The sequence below is a fragment of the Microtus oregoni genome, unplaced genomic scaffold (genome assembly GCF_018167655.1).
Source record: "Microtus oregoni isolate MIOR12 unplaced genomic scaffold, Mior012 000607F_ref0000234, whole genome shotgun sequence".
Classification (NCBI taxonomy): Eukaryota; Metazoa; Chordata; class Mammalia; order Rodentia; family Cricetidae; genus Microtus; species Microtus oregoni.
The window spans coordinates 16,151-33,956 of NW_024545082.1; the positions used below are offsets into that span (position 1 = coordinate 16,151).

Sequence of the window (17,806 nt, forward strand, 5' to 3'; positions counted from 1 at the left end):
CCTTACAGAGGGTAAGGCCTCCCAAGGGGAGTCAAAAAGTCTAGCACATCACTTTGAGGCAGGACCAAGACCCTCCTCACTATATCTAGGCTGAGCAAGGCATCCCTCCAAAGAGAATAGGTTCCAAAAAGCCAGTTCAGGCAGTAGGGATAAATCCTGGTCTCACTGCCGGTGGCCTCACAGTCTGCCCCAGTCATACAACTGTCACTCACATTCAGAGGGCCTAGTTTGGTCCTATGCTGGTTCCTCCGCTGTCAGTCTGGAGTCAGTGAGCTCCTTTAGCTCAGGTAAGCTGTTTCTGTGGGTATCCCCATCATGGTCTTGACTCCTTTGCTCATATTATCGCTTCTCCCTCTCTTCAACTGGACTTTGAGAGCCCAGTGCTTTGCTGTGGATCTCTGCATCTGCTTCCATTAGTTGCTGGATGAAGGTTCCATGATGACAATTAAGGTGGTCATCAATCTGATTACAGGGGAAGGCCATCCTCTTCAGTATTGCTTAGGGTCTTAGCTGGGGTCATCCCTGTGGATTCCTGAGAATTTTCCTAGTGTCAGGTTTCTTGCTAGCCCCATAATGACTCCTTCAATCAAGATATCTCTTTCCTTGTTCTCCCTCTCTGTCCTTCCCACATCTTGACCATCCAGTCCCTCATGTTCACCTCCCCCCTCCTCCCTTTCCATCTTCCCTTTCCATCCTCCCTTCTACTCCCATCCCCACCCTCACAATTTTTTTCAGGAAATCTTGTCTATTTCCCCTCCCCAGGGGGATCCATGTATGTTTCTCTTAGGGTTCTTCTTGTTATCTAGCTTCTCTGGGCTTGTGGACTATAGGCTGATTATCCTTTGCTTTACATCTAATCTACTCATGAGTGAGTACATACCGTGTTTGTCTTTCTGGGTCTGGGTTACCTTACTCAGGATGAATTTTTCTAGTTCCATCCATTTGCATGCAAATTTCAAGATGTCATTTTTTAAAAAAAAATATTTATTTATTATATATACAATATTCTGTCTTTGTCTATGTCTGCAGGCCAGAAGAGGGCACCAGACCTCATTACAGATGGTTGTGAGCCACCATGTGGTTGCCGGAAATTGAACTCAGGACCTTTAGAAGAGCAGGCAATGCTCTTAACCACTGAGCCATCTCTCCAGCCCAAGATGTCATTGTTTTTAACCACTGAGTAGTACTCCATTGTGTAAATGTGCCACGTTTTCCTTTTCCATTCTTTGGTTGAGGGGCATCTAGCTTGTTTCCAGGTTTTGGCTATTACAAATAATGCTGCTATGTACATAGTTGAGTAAATGTCCTTGTGGTATGATTGACATCCTGCTGGATCTTGAGGTAGGTTGATTCCCAATTTTCTGAGAAACTGCCATACTGATTTCCAAAGTGGCTGTACAAGCTTGCACTCCCTCCAGCAGTGGATGAGTGTTCCCCTTACTCTACATGCTCTCCAGCATAAGCTATCATTGGTGGTTTTGATCTTGGCCATTCTGACTGGTGTAAGATGGTATCTCACAGTCGTTTTGATTTGCATTTCCCTGATGGCTAAGGGCGTTAAGCAGTTCCTTAAGTGTCTTTTGGCCATTTGAAATTCTTCTGTTGTGAATTCTCTGTTTAGATCTGTACCCATTTGGTATTTTGATGTCTAGTCTTGTCTTGAATCCACCTCCACTAAAAAAAGTTCCATTCCCTGCACTTTAAAAAATAATAATAAATCTTAATTAAGTTGAAAATTAAACTTAGAAAAACTATAAAATTCAAATTTAAGTCACAATTAGATACTGCTTCTTAAGATTATTATTGTTATTTATTTATTTTTTAAGACAGTATTTCTCTGTATAGCCCTGGCTGTCCTGGAATTCACTCTGTAGACCAAGCTGGCCTTGAACTTAGAGATCTGCTTGCCTCTGCCTCTCTGGTGCTAGGATCAAAGGTGTGTGCCTCTGCCACGCAGCTAAGATTTATTTGTTTTGTGTGTGGGTACATGTATGCACACATGTGGAGGTCAGACCTCCTACTGTGTGGGCTCCAGGGATCAAATTCAGGTCTGCAGGCTTGGCACATTCTGGCTTGTGTGTTCTCTCTCAAGTGGGATAAGAGCTGTACCTGTCCTTACAGGTTAGTACGCAGATTAACTAAGTTAATGTAGGCAAGCACTTAATGAAAAGTCTCTTTTACTAGTAACGCCATTTATTGGCCTTAGTATGAGCTGTCACATCTGAATGCCTCGGTTGGCCAAGATGGCAAATAAGATAATGATGGGAAGCAGGAACTGTGAAGGTGTCCAGAGGCAAACCTAATAATGTAGGGAGAGGAGGTCCTGACAGAAAGCCAGCCTCCTGCGATCACTGAGGTCCCAAACCCCTTGGGAATGACAGAATAAGTCTATTACAGCTTTAGCAATTGATTCTCTGGCTGCTTGAGGGTCTTTGAGGTTTTGCCCCAGGGCTCTGTGAGACTTGTTTTGTTAGTTCCTCTAATCTCTTCCCATAGGAATTTATGATCTGTATAAAGCTTTGTGGTTCCATCTGCTTTCCAGAGAGTCCATATCACAACTGAAGATTCCCTGGCAGCCTAAGATACCGTGTTATGGGTAATGTCAGTCACACGCCTTTTCCTCTGGGGTTTTTGACAAGTTTTGTCGGTCCTACTGCTGTGCTATCAAAATTTAGTGGAGCAATTAAAATGGGCCAAGATGGCAGAGCTGCTTCTTTAGTTTTTCTTTTTAATGTGTATGAGTGTTTTGCCTGCATGTTTATGCACCACAGTGAGTGCAGTGCCTTCTCAGAAGACAGAAGAGGTCGTCAGATTCCCTGCAGCCAGAAGAGGGTGTCAGGTCCCCTGGAGTTGGAGTTGTGGGCTGTTGTAATTCGGGTGCTGGGGCTCTATAACCTGGATCCTCTATAAGAGCAGCCAGCGCGCTTAACTTGAGGCATCACTCCAGCCCCAAGACGGTGGGGTTTTTTAATAACTACAATGTATATAATTGTGTGGCCAGGTGTGGTGGTGCATGCTTTTAATTCCAGCACTCTGGAGGCAGAGGCGGGGGGATCCCCATGAATTTGAGGCCAGCTTAGTTTGCATGATGAGTTCCAGGACAGCCAGTGATATGTAGAAAGACCCTGTCTCAACAAACAAACAGAAAAGATAAAATTGTGATATGAATACACACAAACAAGAGAAATGGGAGAGGGAGAGAGAGGGGGAGCAGGGGAGGGGGAGAAATGGGAGGGGGGAAGAGAGAGAGAGCGTCCAAATCTTACCACAGTATTTCCGCTTTGATGCAAGCTACTATTTATTTGTCCCATGTACCATTTATCTGTTCTAACTCATGTTTGGCCAGTATTTATTAAGACCAGCATGGTCCCCACTAAGGGTAAAGGCTCGTTTTATCTGTGTTTTGTTTTCTGAGTCACCAAGAGGGGTTCGAAGCTAAAGTTTCAGCTCAAGCATTGAATTTTACCTTAAGTCTTGCTAAGGTCTTGAGTTGGAGAGGAGACAGAACTGAAGCTGGAAAAGAGACTGGAGAGACCTTTGCAAGACTTAAGGTAAAATTCAATGCTTGAGCTGAAACTTTGCCTTTGAGCCCCTCTTGGTGGCAAAGTGAAGATAAATACAGGCTGGGGGATTAGCTTGCTGCACAGGCAGTAGGACCTGAATTTGGATCCCTACTACCCACATAAAAGCTGAGCATGGCCACGCATGCCTGTAACCTGAATGCTGGGGAGTAAGAACCGAGAAGGAAGGCCCACTGGGGCTTGCTGGCCAGTCAGCCTTGCTGGAAAACCGCCAGGAAAATGAGGTTTGAAGCGATGCCAGGGAAGTGACATCTAGTGATTGAGATGAACAACTTCATTGTTTGGTCAATTATTAATTTGTCAGTGTAGATGTACCATGCGGTTCTTCTTAACTGGTAGGAAGCCGGCAGGATGGAGAGGTCAGTTACGGACCAGTAATTGAGTTGGAATGGCCAAAACCAAGGCCGTGCCAAGTTATATCTCTGTTGATTACAGGAATATCCGTATCGCACATTTGTCATTGCTATAATGAAATAATTGACTTACAAAGTAACATAGAGAAGAGGGGTTTTAGCTCACACTCCTGGGGATGGAGAGCCCAAACTGCCTGGCACAGCACTGGCTCAGATGAGGATCCCCCTGCCTGCCTCACACCATGGCAGAGGCAACATGGTGGCAGTGGTTGTAAGAAGGGACCACATGGTGAGACAAGAAGCCATGGAAGGGTTCAGTAACTGGGGTTCTTTTTCAATCTTGCAAGAAGTGACCAGTGTCTGTTAAGTACCACACCAGTTTCCTCTGAGGGTGCTGGCCCCAGTGACCTACTCTGCTGCATATCTGTTCAGTTTCTGCATCATGGTCTTACTCTACAGCCTAGGGACTGCACACTCTGTTTGGTTTCTGCATCAGGGTCTTACTCTACAGCCTAGGGACTGCACACTCTGTTTGGTTTCTGCATCAGGGTCTTACTCTACAGCCTAGGGACTGCACACTCTGTTTGGTTTCTGCATCAGGGTCTTACTCTACAGCCTAGGGACTGCACACTCTGTTTGGTTTCTGCATCAGGGTTTCACTCTAGAACCTAGGGTAGCCTCCAGTTCACAGTCTTCCTATTTGGCCTCCCGTGAGTCCTGGGATCAGGATGTTGATCACTCTACTCAGCTTAGCCCACTTTTTTTTCTTCAGTTTTTCAAGACAGGGTTTCTCTGTAGCTTTAGAGCCTGCCCTGGAACTCACTCTGGAACTCGCCAGACTGGCCTCGGACTCACCGAGATCCACCTGCCTCTGCCTCTCGAGTGCTGGGATTAAAGGTGTGTGACACCACTGCCTGCTGGGTCCCTTGAGGACAGGCCTTCGCACCCCCACTTGATCTGTTTTGCACTCTTGTGGTTGGTTGTTCCGAAAACAAGAACAAAAACAAGAACAATCTGCTGTTTTCAGCAATATTTCTAAAGATGTTTACCCCTTCCTGCTTTTGCTGGCTCGGCCTCCCCTGCTGAGGGCTATATATACTCTGTGAGAAAGTGGAATAAAGGCTTCTCTGCATAACCTGAAGTTGTGCTGTGTGTTAATCCCGACGTCCCTCTCTCAGAGAACTACAGTTGCTGTTCTGGCATGGCAACCGCCCAGCCCACTTTTTTTTTTTTTAAACTTGGGTATTTTGCCTGCAAGCATATCCATATGCCCTGGAACTGGAATCACAGTCAGTTGTGAGCTGCTGGGAATTGACCTGGGTTCTCTAAAGGAGCATCTCGTCCTCTAAACTGCTGAGCCATTGCTCCATTCTGTAAGCCCTACCATTTGACAGGGCCCACTACTTAGTTTTTTTGGGAAAAAGGGTTAAAACAGACATCACAGGTTGGCCTCAAACATACTGTATAGCATAGATGATCTTGAATTCCTGACCTTCCTGCCTCAACCTCACTAAGATCAAGTCACCACACCCATCTTTAGGTCCACCAGCTCTTAACATTGCACGCGGGCATCAAGTGTTCCTCCCTCCCTCCCTCCCTCCCTCCCTCCCTCCCTCCCTTCTTTCCTTCCTTCCTTCCTTCCTTTCTTTTTCTTTTTCTTCTTTCTTTTCTCTCTCTCGCTCTCTTTCTTTTTATGGTTTGGGCACAAGGTTTTCAACACATAGATTGGATAATAATGTCCAAAACTATTCTGAAAATCAGTTAAGATTATATGTAGGGCCAACAATTATAATCCAAAAACAACAAGCCTCTGGTATGAACTGCTTCCTTTTGTTTTAATTTTTTTACGAGAACTTTTGTAAGTGTCTCTAGAGCATGTGAGGTGGGATCCGGGAAACCACAAACTGGAGCTCACTGTAGACTCAGAATACCTATGTGCACATGAGCTGTTGCCTTTTCCCCCTCACACTGGCACGGTCCAAGTGACACTTCTTATTCTGAACCTGCCAGTCGTGATGGAGCAGAACCACTTTGATCATGAAGCTATGGACTAATGAGTTCCCTTCCCGCGGGCTGAGAGGACAGGGAAGTGAGGGAAAGTTATGCTTCATAACTCTCTTCCCTAGAGCGAGGTGGGGCAGCTCCCAGTGAGCACAGGGGCTGGCTGCAGAGACCTTGTCCCTCCTGCCCCTCAGCTTGTTTGGTCCTCCCACAGCTGAATGGGCCGCATTAATCACCCAGGGGTGGGTGCTATGGAGAAGGCTCAGCCATCACACCTGGCCCAGTGGGTGGCACACTGACATGGCAGAGGGACTGTTTGCTTGCAGCCTGCTTGGGTCTGTGAGGGATTTGCATGTGCAACTCAATGCTGTGTGCCAGTGGGTGGTATGGGGGAGGAAGGCAAAGCTCCAGGTGGCTGGAGCACCTAGAAGGGGTAGATGTGGGGGAGGAGAGGTCTTGAGTACAGTGGGGTCACATGTGCAGGTGGCAGCACAGCAAGGTATCCTGTGGTGGAGAAGATGGTCAGGTGGAGTGGGGGAGGGGACTGGGTGGGGAGAGAAGTGGGAGTGTCAGTTGGTAGGGTACTGGTAGGCAGGAAGAGATGGGGACCTGGGCTCAAATTCTCTTTCTGGAAGAATCTGGACAAGTTACTTCACCTTCATGATTTTTCTTTCTTTTAAATATTTTTGAATTGTATTTTGTTGTAGCTCAAACCCAAGCCTCACACAAACTGGGCTGTGCTCTTCTACTGAGCCCATGGTGGTCTTTAAAGTGTTAATATTAGCAGAGTGGCTGGGGTAGAGTTTGTTGGTGTTAAATACCTGCACATTACAGATGTCTGGTAAAAAGCTCTTTTAGTCATGCAGGTATAGCATCCTAGAGCATGCAGGTATAGCATCATAGTGCATGCAGGTATAGCATGTGCAGGAATAGCATCCTAGCACATGCAGGTATAGCATCATAGCAATGCAGGTGTATCACGTGCAGGTATAACATCATAGCACATGCAGGTGTAGCATCCTAGCACATGCAGGTGTAGCATCATAGCACGTGCAGGTGTAGCATCATAGCACATGCAGGTGTAGCATCATAGCACATGCAGGTGTAGCATCATAGCACATGCAGGTGTAGCATCATAGCACATGCAGGTGTAGCATCATAGCACATGCAGGTATAGCATCATAGCACATGCAGGTGTAGCATCATAGCACTTGAGTATAGCATCATAGCTCATGCAGGTATAGCATCATTGCACATGCAGGTATAGCATCATAGCACGTGCAGGTGTAGCATCATAGCACTTGAGGTATAGCATCATAGCTCATGCAGGTGTAGCATCATAACATGTGCAGGTATAGCATCATAACACGTGCAGGTATAGCATCATAGCATGCGCAGGCATAGCATCATTGCACGTGCAGGTATAGCATCATAGCATGTGCAGGTAAAGCATCATAGCACGTGCAGGTATAGCATCATAGCACGTGCAGGTATAGCATCATAGCACATGCAGGTAAAGCATTATAGCACATGCAGGTATAACATCATAGCATGTGCAGGTAAAGCACATGCTAGGCTGTGCTCATGCTGTATAGACTTTGCTGCTGTAGGAAGGGCTTTCACTATGGCCTGGGCCCATCACCTGAACAAAGAGATAGAAAAGAGTCTAGCGTAGTCTTTAATAAGGATGGTGTGGAGTGGGAAGGGATTCACAAATGGACATTTAGTATTTCCGTCTTAATTACTGTTCAAGTGCTATGAGGGGACATTTAATTGGTGCTTGCTTGCAGTTTTAGGGGGTTAGTCCATTACCATCATGGTGCAGAGCACGGAAGCAGGCTGGCAGGCACGGCACTGAGAGCTTGTATCCTGATTTGAAAGCAGCAGGGAGAGGAGGGGGAAAGACTGGGCTTGGTACAGGTTTTTGAAACCCCAAAGCTCACTTCCAATGACACATCTTATCCAACAAGACCTCATCTCCTAATCCTTCCTAAATAGTCTACCAACAGGAAACCAAATATTGAAATAAATGAGTCTTTGGGGCCATTCCTATTCAAACCACCACATTCTACTCCCTGGCCCCCATAGGCTTGTAACTACATCATAACACAGGAATGCATTTAGTATAACTTCAAGAGTCCCCATAGTCTATCACGGTCTCAAAAGTTTAAAAGTACAAGCCTCTTCTGAGACTCAAGGCAATCTCTTAACTGTAACCCTCTTATAAAAGCAAACATTAAGGTACATACCTTCAATATTCAATGGCACAGAATATATATAATCATTCCCAAAGGAAGCAAAGGGGGGAACGATAGGAAACGCTGGACCAAAGCAAGCCAGAACCCAGCAGGGCAAACTCTAGATTCCCAACTCCTTCCAGCTTTGCTCCCTGCAACACACTTCTCTCTCACGGACTGGCTCCACACCCGGTTTGCAGCTCTCCTAGCCAGATATCCCATAGCTCAGGCATCTCTAGCGTCTTGGTGTCTCCAGCAAAATCCGGGCTTTACCATCAAAACTGTAGCGGGTTGCTGAACTATAGTTAACACCCATCTCATGAAAGCATTCTTCAGAAAAACTTTAAGTGCTAAAATCTTGGGTAAACTGGTCCTGTAGACCAGCCATACATTTCTACACAGCGTGTCCCTGACCTCAAGGTTATGAGAACAGCCTGACCCTGAACTGCCATCTTTCTGCTTCTGTAAACAGCACTCGCTTGCTTCCTGCAGATGCCCACAGCTGCCTTTCTGAGTAAGTGACACAATTATGGTTTTTGCCTGTAAAAGCTCAAGAAAATTGGAGGTCAGAGCTGTTTCCTTCTACTCTGTAGGGGACAGCTCTGCTGGTGGAAAGTAAAGGCTCCATGTCACTTGACTAGTTCAGGCCTCTCGGGCGGTCTCTCTTCAGCTTCCTGTAACATTTGGGGTACCACTGAGATCCCTGGGGAGAAAACCCCAATACCTGAGGTATTGCTCCTCCTAGGCAAGGGTTCCTGGTCCTAGTGGAGACCACTGAGGACATTCCTCAGTCCCACGAACAGACTATCCCCCCACCAACTTGCCCCTTAAAACTTTTGGAGGGAGTCCATCTGCATACTTGTATCTGGGACCTTTGGAGGTAAGAGAAACCTGGATAGCCAGGCGGTGGTGGCGTACGCCTTTAATTCCAGGACTCAGGAGGCAGAGACAGGCAGATCTCTTCGAGTTCGAGGTGAGCTTCCAGGACAGGCTCCAAAGCTACAGAGAAACTGTCAGAGAGAGAGAGAGAGAGAGAGAGAGAGAGAGAGAGAGAGAGAGAGGAGGGAGGGGAGGGGAGGGGAGGGGAGGGGAGGGGAGGGGAGGGGAGGAGAGGAGAGGAGAGGGGAGGGAGGCCTGGGTTTTTTACTTCTGGCCAGTCTGGGGCACCAATCAGGGAACTTGTGGGAAAAATGAGTCTGGTATGTGGCTGGTATGCCACCACACACCCTAATCTGTGTCCTGTGTCCATTGATTTTGGGTTTGTTTTGGGTGTGTTTTTTTCCCCCCAAGACAGGGTTTCTCTGTGTAGCCCTGGCTATTCTGGAACTTGCTCTGTAGACCAGGCTGGCCTCAAACTCAGCCTGTCTCTGCTTCCCGAGTGCTGGGATTAAAGGTGTGTACCACCACCACCGCTGAATGCTAGGACTAAAGGCTAGTGCCATCACCACTGAATTCTAGGATTAAAGGTGTGTGCCACCACTGCCTGGCTTGTTAGTTTTATCTTCATTGTCTCTGTCCCTTGCCTGTACTTCTCTGCTCCCATTGATCGTCTCCAGTTTTAGGCAGACTTGGGAAACCGAACCTCACTGATGCTTTCAACCTTCCCCTTGTAATGAATATTACAAAACTTTAAATTAGGTTTCAAAACAGGGAAATCCGAGTTTGAGTCCACTTCTCCAAGGGAACTCCATTGTCCAGCTTTCAGTGTGTGTTGGCCAGATGCCAACATCTGCAATATCTAACAGCATGAGCCAGGTTGCTCAACATCGAAGTTGCTGCCAGGGTTTAGTCCAGCAAGAGCTGGGCACCCAGAGTAGTTTCTCTACATTCGAGCATGGCTAGACATCCTAGGAAACACAACCTTTCTGGCTGCTGGAGACCATAAACATGGTATCCAGAAGGTCTTAGCAATGTGGAAGAATAAGTCCCCCATACTGCTTGAGACCCTGACCCTGAGTTTCTGCTGCCACCCTATCTATCCCCTGCCCGTGACTCCTGAAGCTACTGCTCCTGACTCTACCTTTAGTCCTTCCCATACCCATAGTGGGTCCCCCTATGCCCTACCTCCCTGCTCTTGGTTGTGTTCAGGGTTTCTCTCTCCTGACTTGTCCTCATAGGACCCAGCCCCTCTGGGTTCTTGGTCCCTCTCCTCTAAGGGAAGCCACAGGTGATGGTGACACCTCTCTTGCAGCTGGCTCCATTTATGGATTATTGTCCCCATTTCCACCAGCGATCTTCATAACTGGAAGATCAAACCCCTCCCTCTCTGACAAACCCAAGGTTGAATGTCTGTTCTAGAGACCAAGTTTTCCATTCACCAACCTACCTGGGATGACTGCCAGCAGCTCCTCCACACTCTACCTCAGAAGAGAGAGGGGATCTGGAGGGAAGCAAGGAAGACCACAGCCTCTGAGGTCCTCCGATTCTGGCAACTATCACTCATTCAGAGGATCCTTTAAAGATTAAACTGACCTGGCTGGGTTCCAGAGGTGGATCCAGGTCCACAGTTTCCAGATAAGACACAAAAATTCCCAAGTATTATCAAAGCTGGCTCCCCTTCCTACTATGTCTTCTCTGCATTGACTACTGTGCTGGATAGCTTTAGGTTAACGTGACACAGGCTAAGCCATCTGAGAGGAAGGAGCCTCAACTAAGAAAATGCCCCCCATAAGATAAGGCTTTAGTAGCGGAGGTGGGTGCACACCTTTAATCCCAGCACTCAGGAAGCAGAGGCTGGTGGATCTCTGTGAGTTCGAGGCTAGCTGGGTCTATAGAGCTAGTTTCAGGAACAGCCAGGGATACATAGAGAAAACCTCTCGACAAAGATAGAACAAACAAACAAATCAGGTTATAGGCAAGCCCTGTAGGGCATTTTATTTTCTTAATCAGTGATTGATGGGGGAGGGCCTGGTCCATTGTGGTTGTTTCCATCCCTGGGCTAGTGGTCTTGGTTCTACAAGAAAGCAGGCTGAACAAGTCATGAGGAGCAAGCCAGTAAGCAACACCCTTCCATGGCCTCTGCATCGGCTCCTCCTTCCAGGTCTCTGCCACTTGAGTTCCTATCTTGACTTCCTTCGATGAACAGTGTGATATGGAAGTGTAAGTCAAATAGACCCCCCCCCCCCCCAATTTGCTTTAAAATGGTCATGGTGTTTCACTGCAGCAGTAGAAACCCTACCTAAGACAACTACCCAAGTCTAGGACAGAAATAAATAGAAATAAATTCCCTATGATAATGTTTTCATTCTAACACCTGGGTAAGATTAGCTCATATTGTAAACACTGCTGACTTCTGTCCAAAGGAGAAGTTAAATGCTGAAAGTGTGTTGGGTGCTTGTCTTGCTCCTGTGTGTAAACCTGTCCAGGATATTGCTAACCTAACAGGTTAACCCTTCAACTGGTGTCCTTAAGCCCTATCGTTATAAAGATTCTTACAGCTGGGGAACAGCTTCTAAAGATGAAGCAGTAGAGATGCAAGATACCTCCATACTCCCGTGTTACAGTACACCCACAAGACTCGTGCTGAAATACAAAACCACCCCCCCGCCCAAGGCTTCCCCAAGGAACAAATTGTTCCCACACTGAGGCTGTCTTCTATGGGACAGTCGTATTTCTTTGCCTGAAGTTTTTAACTTGTGAACAACACGTCTATAATTATATTCCTGATAACTTGTCTCACAGTACCCCCTGTTGTTTAAGCAGACTGTCTGTTTTTTTCCCAACAGTCTAGGAAGAAAAAACCCAGGCAGGCGGTGGTGGTGTACACCTTTAATCCCAGCATTTGGGAGGAGGCAGAGACAGGCAGATCTCTGTGAGTTGGAAACCAGCCTGCTGGTCCATAGAGTGAATTCCAGGACAGTCAGGGCTACACAGAGAAACCCCTTCTTGAAAAACCAACCAACCAACAAAACAACCAAACAACTAACCAACCAAACAAAAAGAATACTTTGCTTTGTCGTATGTTAGTCCTGTGACTTGGAGTAGGCCACTTTGCCTCCAACACAAGAAGGATGCAAAAATATAAAAATATGTAATCATAAAAATATTTGAAAAAGAAGGGTAAAGAGGAAAAAATCAGGTAGCAGATACTTTTCAACCCAAAGACTCAGTGACTTCATTTGGCACTTTATTTTCTATAAAATCCCCGCAGTTTCCAAACACGTCTGATTGCAATGAGACCGGAAAGAGAACGTGGAAGCAGGCGCTCCATGCACATGTGGCTTCATTTATTATTCAGGACCCGTATTTCCTCTCATGGCTGTACACATTCTTAGAAATTCCTCGTCAACTGTTTTGGCAAAATTGCCCCAATAAAGTGTGGCACTCACAAGTTTGTATAAAGATATTCACTGCCACATTATTGTGAGAATAAATTGATTAAGGAAACAAGAGAATAAAGGATTATATAGCTCTATAATTTAAAACTCACCCTTGAAGAAGAGACATCTGTATATCCCCACAGGAAATGCCCTCCTGGCGTGGAGTGGTAATACCTGCTCAGGATCCCAGCAGTGGGGGAGAAAGGCAGGGAGGGTGAACAGAAGTTCAAGGTCAGTTCTGGCTGTCTAGTGAGTCTCGAGCTAACCCCAGCTATAACTAACTGCAAGTCCCTTTCTCAAGGAAAAAAAGAAAGACAAAAACAATCCCCAAACAATTGAAAGTCTGTATATATCTATGAAAGAGAGAATTATCTAAGGAACGCTGCATCCTGCTATAAACCTTGCTAAGACGCTCCGCTCGCCTTGCCTCTGCAAGGCCGCTTGTTTTTTTTCCCCCACTATTAAAAAAATATTTAATCCCGTGTAAATAAGTGTTTTTTGCATGGGAGCCTGGTGTCAGTGGAGGCCAGAGAGGGAGCTCTCTTGGAATTGGAGTTACCAAGAGTTGTGGGTCACTTTATGGGTGCTGGAGAGAGAACACCCATCCTCTGCTAGAACAGCAAGTGCTCTCAACCACAGAACCATCTCTCCACCTCCTCTATTTTCTTTTTATTTCTTTTATGTGATGGAGCACACCTTTAATCCCAGCACTTGGAAGAGGCAGGTGGATCTCTGAGTTCAAGACCAGCCTGATTTACAGAGTGAATTTCAGGACAGGCTCCAAAGCTACACAGATAAACCCTGTCATAAAAAGCCAAAAAAATTTGCATATATATATGTACATATGGGTACATGTTTGTGCCTTTGTGGGTGTGTGTATGCACATCTGTGTGTATGTGCAGTCCATGGAGGTCAGTCCTCAGGCATGTTGATAGTTTTGTTTGGAGACAGGGTTTCTCACTAACGTGGAGTTTGCCAAGGAAGCTAGACAGCTGGCCAGTGAGTCCTGGGGCTCTGCCTGCCCCTGTTTCCCCAGTCTTGGGGTTACAAGCCTGCGATACCACAGTTGGCTGCATACGGGCGTTTTCACACACGTATATATTATGTGTTGAGCATATTCCTCTCATGGCCCTATCCTCCCTATCCTGAGCTTGCAGCTCTTCTCTTCTCATCCCGGGAGCTCACTACTGATTCTTTCAGCTGGATTTTTTTTTTTTTGAGAAATTTTTTGTTTTATGAGTGACATAAGGATCTGAGAGGTGCATGTGGCATACACAAACGGTCATTTTACTTTTCACCCCTTTTAAAAAAAATTTGCTATCATGCATGAGCAATATATTCTAAAAACCAAGACCAAAAGACAAAACAAAACCCCCAAACAAACCAAACCCCAAATCATCCAAGCAACCTTGCCCAACCCAAATCAACAAACCCATGCCTCTTATCAATTCCTTACATTTACAAACAGCTAACGTTTCTCCTGGAGCGAGTACTAGCAATGGCCTCCTGCTTTAGGGGAGGGATGAGGGTTTTGTAGTGAAAAAAAAAACAACACAAGAAAAAGGATATTTTTAGCCTGGTGATGGTGGTTGCACACCTTTAATCCTAGCACTGGGGAGGAAGAGGCAAGCGGATCTCTGTTCGAGGCCAGCCTGGACTTCAGAGTGAGTTCCAGGACAGCCAGGGCTACAGAGAGAAACCCTGCCTTGGAAAAACAAAAGGAAAAAAGAAAAAAGGTATCTTACTGATAGGTAAACTGGAGGCTTTAATCTTGGTTCTCTTCTTCGAATAAGCAAGACTAGAAAAACAGGTAAGAAGACCGTTAAAAAAGTTGAACTCTCCCAAACGAAGCAAGTTTAGGGACCAATCATTGCTATTCCAAAAGGGAAAGTGGATGCCCGTTGCATACTGGGATTTGTAGTCCTGCCCTCCCCCAGGTAAGACGCGCCTGCGCCGAGCGACGCAGCGCTCTTCTGTGCGCATGCGCCGCAGCAGCGGCGCCAGGCCCAGTTGTCTAGCTGCCGGTACACAATCTTTGCTGAGGGGCGGCATTGAGGGCGGCATGGCGGTACCCACGTCGATTCTCGGGCCCCCGCCGCCCCCCGCAAACCGGTCCCGGTTCGATGGTGGGCCTGGTGCTCTATGAGCAGTGGCCCGTCTCGCTACGTGCTTGGGATGCAGGAATTGTTCCGAGGCCACAGCAAGACGCGCGAGTTCCCGGCGCACAGTGCCAAGGTGCATTCGGTGGCCTGGAGCTGCGACGGCCGTCGCTTGGCCTCGGGGTCCTTCGACAAGACTGCCAGCGTGTTCTTGCTGGAGAAGGACCGACTGGTGAGCTTGTAGGGCTTAGCTCTGGCCGGGAAGAGGTTGCAGGAGGGGGCAGAGGAATGGAGAGGAGCGTGACCTGTCGGTGGTGGTAATGAGGAAGAGTGTGATGGGGCTGGAAGAGTTGGGGGGAACGAGTGGGGTGAGGCCGCCTGGAGGAGAGCTGAGTATGAACCTAGTGGCAGTAAAGAGGTGTGGCGAAGGGATTGTGAGCTAGGGAAGTTGAATCAATTGGCTGAGAGTGGTGAGGGTCTCCAAGAGCCCTGGGAAGGAATCCCTGACGGGGAGTGGCTGGGAATTGATGGAGTGGTAGAGTCCCTAAGGGTGTCGAGTAGGTTTTATCTGAACATGATAGCACGGGGTTGGAGAGATGGCTCAGCGGTTAAGAGCACTAGCTGCCTCTTCCAGAAGACCTGGGTTCCGTTTCCATCTCCCACATGGCAGCCACAACTGTCTTTAACGACAGTTCCATCGGATCCGGCATCATCACACAGACATATATGCAGGCAAAACACCAATGCACATAAGACAAAAATATTTTTAAAAAAAGAAAATGATAGCACAGACTTTGGGAATGGACAGGTGGATTGGGATGATGGTGGTGGTAGAAAAGAAAATAGGGAGGGCAGGAAGGGCAAGAGTAAGGGTGAGTGTCGAAGCTCAGAGCAGTTCACAGGGGCAGAAGTTTCGGAAGGGCTGGATTAAGCTAGGTTGCAGGTGGAGGCATGTACATCTGTGTGAAGTGGCATCTGGGTTCTTTTCAGGTCAAAGAAAACAACTACCGGGGACATGGAGATAGCGTGGACCAGCTTTGCTGGCATCCAAGCAACCCTGACCTCTTTGTCACAGCGTCTGGAGATAAAACCATTCGCATCTGGGATGTGAGGACTACAAAATGCATTGCCACCGTGAATACCAAAGGTAACCTTGGAACGAGGAGCTTTAGGTGGGAAAGCTAGGGTAATTGTCAGCAACCATTTACTATGTTCTTTGTAGCTAGCGCTCTACATCGTGGGTTATCAGGATGGATACGTATGTCTGCCTGGAGGAGACAAGGAAGAATAGAATTTGAGTACTTTTGATTATCTGTAGAAATTCCTGGTCGGAGTGAGAGGGCAAGCAGTCGAAACAATACAAAAAGGGATAGCATGTGCGAAGGCATGAAGAATTCGGGAGGTTCTGGCAGGTTAGAATGGCTAAAACTCCGATTGTCTTGGTTTTGAAGAAGCAATTGAAAAGTTGTACATGACATTTAAACACTGTTCATGTCATATAGTATCCTGTAAATCTTGAGCTATCATAATTGACTCCAAGAGGTCATTTAAAATTTTCTTTCAGAAGCATTTTTGTTATTATTATTATTTGGTTTTTTGAGGTAGGGTTTCTCTTTAGCTTTGGAACCTGTCTTGGAACTAGCTTATGTCGACCAGGCTGACGTTGAACTCACAGAGATCCACCTGCCGCTTCCTCCCAAGAGTGCTGGGATTAAAGGTGTGTGCCACCACCACCCGGCTGTATTTTTTCATTTTCAAGAATGTGTACCACATTTGTACAGATGCCCGAAGAAAGCATCTTATCCCCTCTAAGTGAACTTACAGCTGGTTGTGAACTGTGGGTGCTGGTAATTTAACTGGGGTCTCCTGGAAAACAAGTGCTCTTTGTTTTTCAAGACAGGGTTTCTCTGTAGCTTTTTGAGCCTGTCCTGGAACTCACTCTGTAGACCAGGCTGTTCTTTCAGACATCTGCCTGCCTCTGTCCCCCCGAGTGCTGGAGTTAGAGGCATGTGCCACCACCACCCAGCTCCCACAACAAATTCTGATAGATTTTAAAATGCACTATAGATAGTAAAGTGTGAAAAAAAGGCATTTTTGATTCAATGAAGTTGAACATTTTAACTTCATGTGTTCAGCGTACGAAGCCTGGCTCTTGATGACAAGAATGGTACCTGGGAGTGGCATGGTGTGGTGCTTTAGACAAATGCTGAGACTCACAGTTACCATTTGGCCAGTGGATGCTTCCGTCCATTGACCTGGTGATGTGAGCACTGAAGATAGCTCTGATCTTCTTTCCAGGATAGCAGAATAAGCTTCTGGAGGAGGCTGGGCAAGGGTGATGTTGGTGACGGACTGTGTCTGGGTTCCCAGGGGGAGAACATTAATATCTGCTGGAGTCCCGATGGGCAGACCATTGCTGTGGGCAACAAGGATGACGTTGTGACCTTTATTGATGCCAAGACACACCGTTCCAAAGCAGAAGAGCAGTTCAAGTTTGAGGTCAACGAAATCTCCTGGAATAACGATAATAACATGTTCTTCCTGACCAATGGCAATGGCTGTATCAACATTCTCAGGTGAGGGGTTCTGGCTGAGCGGGACTGTCATACCTCTGCACGGGTGCTATGTCAGGTACAGAGATGAGTTAGGTGTGAGCCTATCTTACAAGACCTGAAGAAGAATATTTAAAAATTCTAGTTTCAGACAGTTAGTGGTAGTGCATGCCTTAATCCCAGCACTTAGGAAGCAGAGGCAGGTGAGTTTGAGGCCAGCTTGGTCTACAGTGTGAGTTCCAGGACAGCCAGGGCTGTTACACAGAGAAAGCTTGCTGTCTCAAAAAATAAGCAAAGAAAAAAAATCCTAGTTTTCTTTTAGGCACATTTGAAGCAGATAGTCTGGATTTTATTGAGTTCTTACTGGTATCGATTGTATCATCCTATTTGACTGACAGGGGACTGAGTTTGTAAAGATTGCTGACCCAGGGACTTAATGTACCTTGAATTGTGGCTAATTGACTCCCTTAAAATTTCAACTCAAATATTATTTTCCCCTCTAGCCAAGTCACCTTCTATCCATTTTTTTCCTCTTTTTTTTTTTCTTCTTATTTTATGAGACAGGTTTCTCTGTGTAACAGCTTCTGGGCTGTCCTGAAACTTGCTTTGTAAACTCCCATCCTTCTATCCTGATTTCTCTCTGAGATAAGAGGAGGGTTTTAGT

General features: G+C 46.6%; 1 long non-coding RNA gene and 1 pseudogene across 1 annotated transcript; one reads left to right on the forward strand and one right to left on the reverse strand.

Moving 5' to 3' along the window:
* Positions 1-1,542: 1,542 nt before the first annotated feature.
* Positions 1,543-14,364, reverse strand: LOC121445784. Its single transcript, XR_005974005.1, has 3 exons — positions 14,237-14,364; positions 12,602-12,665; positions 1,543-1,698 (listed from the first exon to the last, which is right to left on the reverse strand). It is a non-coding gene; the product is annotated as an uncharacterized LOC121445784 (long non-coding RNA).
* Positions 14,365-14,472: 108 nt separating this feature from the next.
* LOC121445785 lies at positions 14,473-17,166 on the forward strand (annotated as a pseudogene).
* Positions 17,167-17,806: the final 640 nt, after the last annotated feature.